Source organism: Frankliniella occidentalis, unplaced genomic scaffold (assembly GCF_000697945.3).
Source record: "Frankliniella occidentalis isolate FOCC.00 unplaced genomic scaffold, Focc_3.1 Scaffold20, whole genome shotgun sequence".
In the NCBI taxonomy this organism is placed as follows: Eukaryota; Metazoa; Arthropoda; class Insecta; order Thysanoptera; family Thripidae; genus Frankliniella; species Frankliniella occidentalis.
Window position 1 is genome coordinate 2,121,386 of NW_026267150.1, and position 6,896 is coordinate 2,128,281.

The 6,896-nt window shown below is 56.0% G+C and overlaps 1 protein-coding gene across 1 annotated transcript in view; it reads left to right on the forward strand.

Annotated features, from left to right (window-relative positions):
• Positions 1-6,896, forward strand: part of LOC113217781 (QRFP-like peptide receptor) — a gene marked incomplete in the record, with an annotated part of 99,901 nt that overhangs the window by 44,948 nt on the left and 48,057 nt on the right.

The following is a 6,896-nucleotide window of genomic DNA, read 5'->3' on the forward strand; positions in this document are numbered from 1 at the left end:
GAGGAGCGCCTGCCGAGGCAGGGGTAGGCAACCCGTCGGCCATGGACGTCCGCAGTTGTCACACTCGGCCATCCCGTCGGCCGGCCGCGTTCGAGGAACACGCCCTCCCGCTCGCGATGTCCGCAGTTGTCACTCCTGACCCTCGGGACCCAGGTCATGTCCGCAGTCGTCCTAACGCCATTCGAAGTAACCCGATGTTATCCTGGGCAACTTTTTTGGTAATCCGGGGTAATGCTAGAGAAAAAGCAACGTAATCCGGAGGGTGCTCCAGAGGTAATCGGGGTATAATCTGTAATCCGGCTGACAAGTTTGACAGTCGTTCTACTGCGGGATTAAGGCACCAGCATACGGTAATCTTGAACTTGAACCTCGCGGGTGACGTTGAATGGATGAATGGGGCCGTTCCGACTCCTGTCGTGTTGTTGTTGTTGTGCCACGCGTCGCTCCGCCGCCACCGTGCCGCCCGGGGTGAGGCCCTTGAGGGTGCCGCAGACCACTTCAGAGCGCGCGCCTAGAGCCTCCGCGTCACCGTCACGCCCAGCGCCACGGCCCGTCACACGGCCCGTCACACGGCCACACGCGTCAAAAACACAAACGCCGCTCTGATTAGCGAAGCAAGGCTGTGGCTGGAGGGGGCGGCTTGGTGGGCCGGAGACGGGCTGGGCGGGCCGGGGCTCAAGAACGCGCCGCATAGCAGATTGGCGGGAGTTTTTAAAAACGCCAGGGCTAAACGAAAAGCCGCACCACCACCGACCGGGGATGAAAGCTTCCGTTTCCTTTTTAATTCCGGAAGTGCCCTCTGACCGCCCCGAGAGGTTGTGTGATTTGAGCCCGGCCGAGGCTTATAGGCCAAACCGCGGCGGCAGGAATACTATGGTGAACGTGCGCCCGGGGCGCGTTCCACGTGAACGAAACCGTTCCCCTCGAGATCCACTTAGACGCATAACGAGATAGCGGTCGCTCTCGATTGTTTTGATGATTCCTGGAACTCGCAGAACACAGATTCACCAGATTTGGTCGTGCCAAGCAAGTCTGTGGCATAGGGCACATCCCCGTATCCCCCGCACACCCTCTGGAAGCCCTTTTCTCACCACACGACACGTGGCTCGTGCTGTTGGGTGTTGGTCGGTGGTGTGGTCCTGGCCTGGGTGGTCACCCCTTAGCCTCAGCACTCCAACAACGGTCTGTCCGGACCTCATCGGCTTTCAGGCTGGACCAGGCCGCCTTCCCCCGCCCCGCGCCCGGCTCGGAGTGGCCCGGCCCTCACTGTTGCGGCTTCTGATGGCCAGGGCGTCGGGGCAGGCGTGCGGGAGTGGCAAGGCGTGGATTCTGCTCCCCGGAGGCGGGGCGGGGTGTGGTCTTCCAGCACCCTCCTCTCTCCTCCCGTCGCCCCTCACTTTCCCTCTCCCTCCTTTCACCCCTGCTCTCTGGCATTTACTTTCGCCCGGTCCGCCGCTGATTACCAAGTCACTAGGCCGGCCTCGGCCTCAGCCTCGGCCGCTCCAAGAGCCGCCTCATGCAGGCCGGGGGCCTTCCGTGGCGCGGGCCGGGCCGGGCGCAGCAGGCTCAGGAGAGAGAGAGAGAGAGAGAGAGAGAGAGAGAGAGAGAGAGAGAGAGAGAGAGAGAGAGTAGAGTAATCACGCTGATCCGTCTGCTCGGCTATCCGGCTCCCCAGCTCGGCCACGCGGGGAAACGAATCCGAGGGAGGACCCCCTCTAAAAGAAAAAGGTTTAAACAGTTGTCAACTGAACAAAATGAAGATACAATCTGCGGATTTTCTCGACTTGTCCATCTGGCTGGATAGTAGTGTGATGATGTGGCCTTCAACTTCAATATCCCCAACTCGTCCCCCCATCCGTTCCCCTACAGCCCTGCTCGAATGGAACATGACCCCCAAACATGAAGCCTCGCTGCACTGCTCCCCCGATGAAGATCAAGTGTCCGGGCGGCCTTTTCAATGCCACGACCCCAACAAACATCAACCATCGTTATCGGAACATGGAAAGTTTCCGGCGGTGGGGGCAGAGAGGCGACGCTTTCGCACCACCGCTTTGCCGGCACTGCCGGCTCTGCCGCCCCTACGCCCTGTCGCGTGAGGGGGGTCCGCGTCCACGGCTGACCAGCGGGCGGTCAAGCGGCCCGAGCAGAGGGGGGCGAGCGCGGGGGCGCTTACTCGAATAACGAATCGATATTTCTCTCCCGACCGACTCGATATTTAATACGTGAGTGGTAAATTTATGGCACCTATTCGTCTCGCCATAAAAATCATTTTTACGGGTGCGAGGCCCACTTTGTCGCCTCGGCCCCCCGTGCGTGCCGCAGCGACCGCCTCTCATTCGACTTATTAGATGGCCGAATTATGTATTTGATTGGAGTCAGTTCAACTCTGTCTTTTTTTCGTGTTTTTTTTTGTTGTTATTTTTTTCTACGACACTCCCGCACATTGAGGCAAACGAAAGCAAAGCCTGGACCTCTTTGACACACAACGTTATGAAGGAGTTGTGTCTCTCACTCAAGGGTGTCAGGTGTCTGGGTGGGCGGGGCGAGGTCGGGCGGGGCTGGGCCGGGCAAGACGGGCCCCAAAAGCGTCAGGCTTGGCGTGGCAAAGGGCCACGGCCTGCGGGAGGGCTTCAATTAAGTCCCTGCTCGCCCTATAACAGGAAACGGCCTCGTGTGGGTGGAGCAGTGTAGCACGCACCGCAGCGTGAGCGAGCGTGAGCGCTAAAGATTTCATTTCATCCCTGCTCTCGCCTTCGCGCCAGCCTGGGCGCGCTCCGGCGGCTTGTTCCAGCCGGTTCCAGCACCTCCTCCCTGCCAAGTCACTGGTGAAAAGTGAGAAGGGCGTAAGTTCACGGACTTCCCATTTATTTATATTTATTTATTTATTTACTTATTTATTATTATGTCCCATAAGCAAAGGCTCGTACAAAGGGAAATTAAAAATTATGACAGTTTATAGCAGGTGGTGCTGATGGACAGTTTACACATAATTATTAAAAGACTCCATTTGGACTTACGCCCTTTTCACTTTTTACCAGTGAAGTCTCGCATAGTGTAAACTAACGGAATGTAGTCTCGCATTAAAAACTGGCATCACCTCCTGCATCTAGATTTTCAGACCGCGCACTGTGCTTCCGCGTGACATTGCCGCTCCCCCTCCCCTTTCCCCTTGCCCGGAGGAAGATTGCCCAAGGGTCGACGCGACGCCTTCCTCTGGCGCAAAGGCGGCGGGGTTGGCACGTGGCTCGGCGTGGAGCGGTTTGTTTCCGCAACGACAAAGCCGGAAGGAGCGAAATAATGGCAAACAACCAAGCGTCGTTGTTTTATCCCGCGAGAGCAAGGCATGATCTCTCCATGTCGGGGGGAGACGTTCCCTTCGCCCCAGCTCCTCTTACTGCTGGCAAGCGGCGGAAGCAGGCGAGATCTGTCGAGATCCCGCGCCGACGACGACGATTTGGGAGTGTACTGAACCGAGAACAATGAGACAAGCGCTAATGCGGGAGGAGCCAGACTCCCGACCCGACCAGTCACGAAGCGATTGATTCAGAACTACAATAAGGAGTCGAACGGAAAGGACTAGTATAGGGGTTGGCAGAAACGTTTCGCGCTTGATGTGCGAGCTCTTGAGGAGCACTTGAGCTGGCGACTAGTGTTGAGCTTTAACCAACCGTCGTGACAGAGGAGCGGGGCATTCCTTCCATTGTGATGGGATTGCTAATGAGCAGGAAGCCACCTCGTCGCTGCGTGCAGCGTGCCCCGATGATCGCGTTTCCTACGTGAAGACCATAGACCATGTTACTGATTGTGTGCCACCCTGCTTGCAAACCTCGGATTGCTTCAGCAGAAAATATTTTGAAAAAACTAAAGCGTTAACGCTTTTAGAATTAACACCCCTGGAAAGGTGTTAAATCACACCTTTGTTTTGCCGCTGAACGCGACATGTCCTGACTCCCCATCTCAAGACGCGTCCAGCGTCCATTCATGTTCTGTACGAAGCCGTAGCACCCCTCAGTCGCTCACAAATCACGTGACGTGCGGACACCCTTTCCTGGGGAAGTGCCCCATTCGAACACATGAGGCAACAGTGGCCTCGCGTCATCGATGGCAGACGACGTGTCATGTGCAGTGCGCACTACGGCTATCGACACACGAATGTGCGCTTTCCCCCCCGTGGTCTCTTGTTCTCACTCAACCGAGAAACAGACAGCATAAGCTACGAGGAATATCGGTGGTCAGCAAAAACCGATCGCCAGAAAAGTGTTTCCTTAAGGGGTGTTAACCTTTAAGCACTTTAAGAAGGCAAAAATTTGTGGTTTTGCGAGGGCCCACCATGGAATTCCTGAGAACGAAATGGGTTAGACAGACATCGTGGTTAGTTTGGGGTTTATTTACAGTGAACTTTCCATGACAGAAAAGATCCGAAAAGATCACATCACGGTAACACGTAAAGAGGCCCAGTTCCTTCTCAGGTATTTATGGTGGGCCCTGATGGGACCAAACATTTTGCATCCTTAAACTGCTTAAAGGTCAAACCCCCACAAAAACACACGAGGAAAATTTTTCCATCTTCAGAAGAATTCCATTGTACGCCAACGATTGGCTGGTATACTGAACTATTTTCATATCATTCCTGCCGTACTGCCAATAGCATGTTGATCTGAAATTACCAAATTTTCCGGGGGAAAAATCGGAAATAAATCCGACATCCCCGGGCGCGCCGGCCGCGCCGGGCCCAGGCAGGCTGCTCGGGGCGCCCGCCTAACCCCGCGGCATTATATTATAGCTCACCATTCTTGTCCCCCGCGGGGCCTGGCCCGGGGCCCGGGCGGGCTGCGTCTGCCTCTCAAGTCGAGTCAGCCCGGGCCGACTTCACAAGGACAAAGGCGCCAGGCGAGCGGGGAGCGATCACGGCCGCTGGGACACGGCAGTGTGACGCTCTGCTCCCAGATGGAGGCCATTCTGTCTCCCTCGCGCTCAGCAGCGATACAGGGGGCAATGCTAGTTCGTCGTCGTGTGGACAGTAAAAACAAAAGGCCGGCCGCGACGCTGCTGCACCCAAAAAATCGTTTCCTTGAGAAAACATTAGGAAATTTTTCTCTTTGTTAAAAAGAAATTTATTTTGTTTAGTGACAAAAAATTCTCGAATTAAAGACTTTTCCTTCAAGAAAGAAAAAGGTTTTTTTATGCTTTGTTAGATCAATTTCGCCGATTCAAGGCTAATTCTAAAGAAATTCTCTAGTTTCAAGGAAACAATTTTCTGGGTGTGTGCCGCGCGTCGGAGCTGCAGTCAGTGACAGCTAGGGGTGACGCGGGGCAGGATGGGGCGGCCCGGAAAGAGAAGAGAGGGGGTTGGGGTGGAATGTAGCCCGATCGCACCGAGCCAAAGCGATCCGCGTATCAGTGCTGCAGCGCGACAGGATGAGGACCGGCAGATGGAGTGGAGGGGGTCGGAGGGGGCCCGATTTATGAACGAATGTCCACATAAATATTATCTCTGGAGCGGCCCTCGCCCTGCAACCCCGCCTCCGGCGTCCACCCCTGCAAGTTGTAACTGTCGCTATCTGCCGCGGACACTTGGGAAGAGCCGCTGGTCTTGTAGTGCCGAAACTCTGCCGGTGCGGAGACTCCGAGCTGGGGCCCGCGGGCCTGGGGGAATCCTCGAGCGGCGCACCTTAAGAAAGAACGCGAGCGAATGCGCGCTTATTCGCTTATTGCTTGCTACTTATTTCTAGGCCTGCCGTTCGCCGTTTTGCCTGTGTGTCTTCGGTCGGCCGATTTGCGGCCGTTCGGCCGCAGGGTGGTCAACCCACCAGGGGGGTGAAGGGTTCCGAGGTTAACAACCCGATTGATCCGATTGGATGGGAAAAAATTGGTCCCGGATAAGCTATAAATTGGCTTTGGCTGCCCACGCACCGAATGAAGATACTGGGAAAGAGGGGTGGACTTAGTCGTACAAGCAAGGGCAACGGGCAAAACGGAATGCTCGAAAATTGCTGACGAATTCGGTAAGAGCATGCCGATACAGGTCCCTTATTGGTAGCTGCCTCTGACATGAGAGAGTTACTTCCGGAGCAAGTAGGCGATGAGTTAGAGCAGAAAAGAACAACAATAGAACCGAATCGATTCGGTTCTGTATTGCGTCGGTTGCCATAGCCGAGCAGCAGGGTATGCCGGCACAGCTTGGTCGTGACTGCATCGGCTCCGGGTCAGGTAGCAAGCGATGCGGAAGTGAAGAGAGGACAAGCAACGTGCGAGCGAGGCGAGACCAGTGCGCCAAATGGAAATATGGTCAAAAAAAAGCGCGACCAGCAACTACAGACCCCTCTGAACCCTCGCTGTCTGTCCGATGGTCTGTCTTGTCTGTCTTGTCTCCCACTCTTACGCCCGGGCCCTGACGCACATGGAAGTCCGTTGGCCGCAAAATGAAAAAAAAAAAAAAAAAAAAAACACCACAAACAACATCGATAGTACCGGGTGTAACTGTGAATGCGCAGCAGTGTTGCGGGTTTGCTTACCCAATTCGCCCGTAAGGCGCCATGGCCCCTGCAGCCCTGGCGGGTATGCAATCCCGCAACACTGCTGCGCATTCACAGTTACACCCGGTACAATCCTTGCATCATTCCCCGTAGGTAGGTCGCTGTGGCGCCCACCCACGCTTGAATGCAGACAGAGGGCGGCACTGCTTACCCAGAGTACCGGCTGGGTGAGTGGGTGGAGAATGGGAACGCGTCCAAGCGCAGCCCCTTGAGGCCCGGCCTGGCGAGCCCCACTGGACTCCCCTCTGAGCTGGCCTCTCGGGCCACGCGCTGCTGCACCGCCGCTCCCACGTGCATCCTCCGCTCATCCTCCCGAGCCGCACCATCAGCCCCGCCATCATCCTCACCATCAGCCCCCAC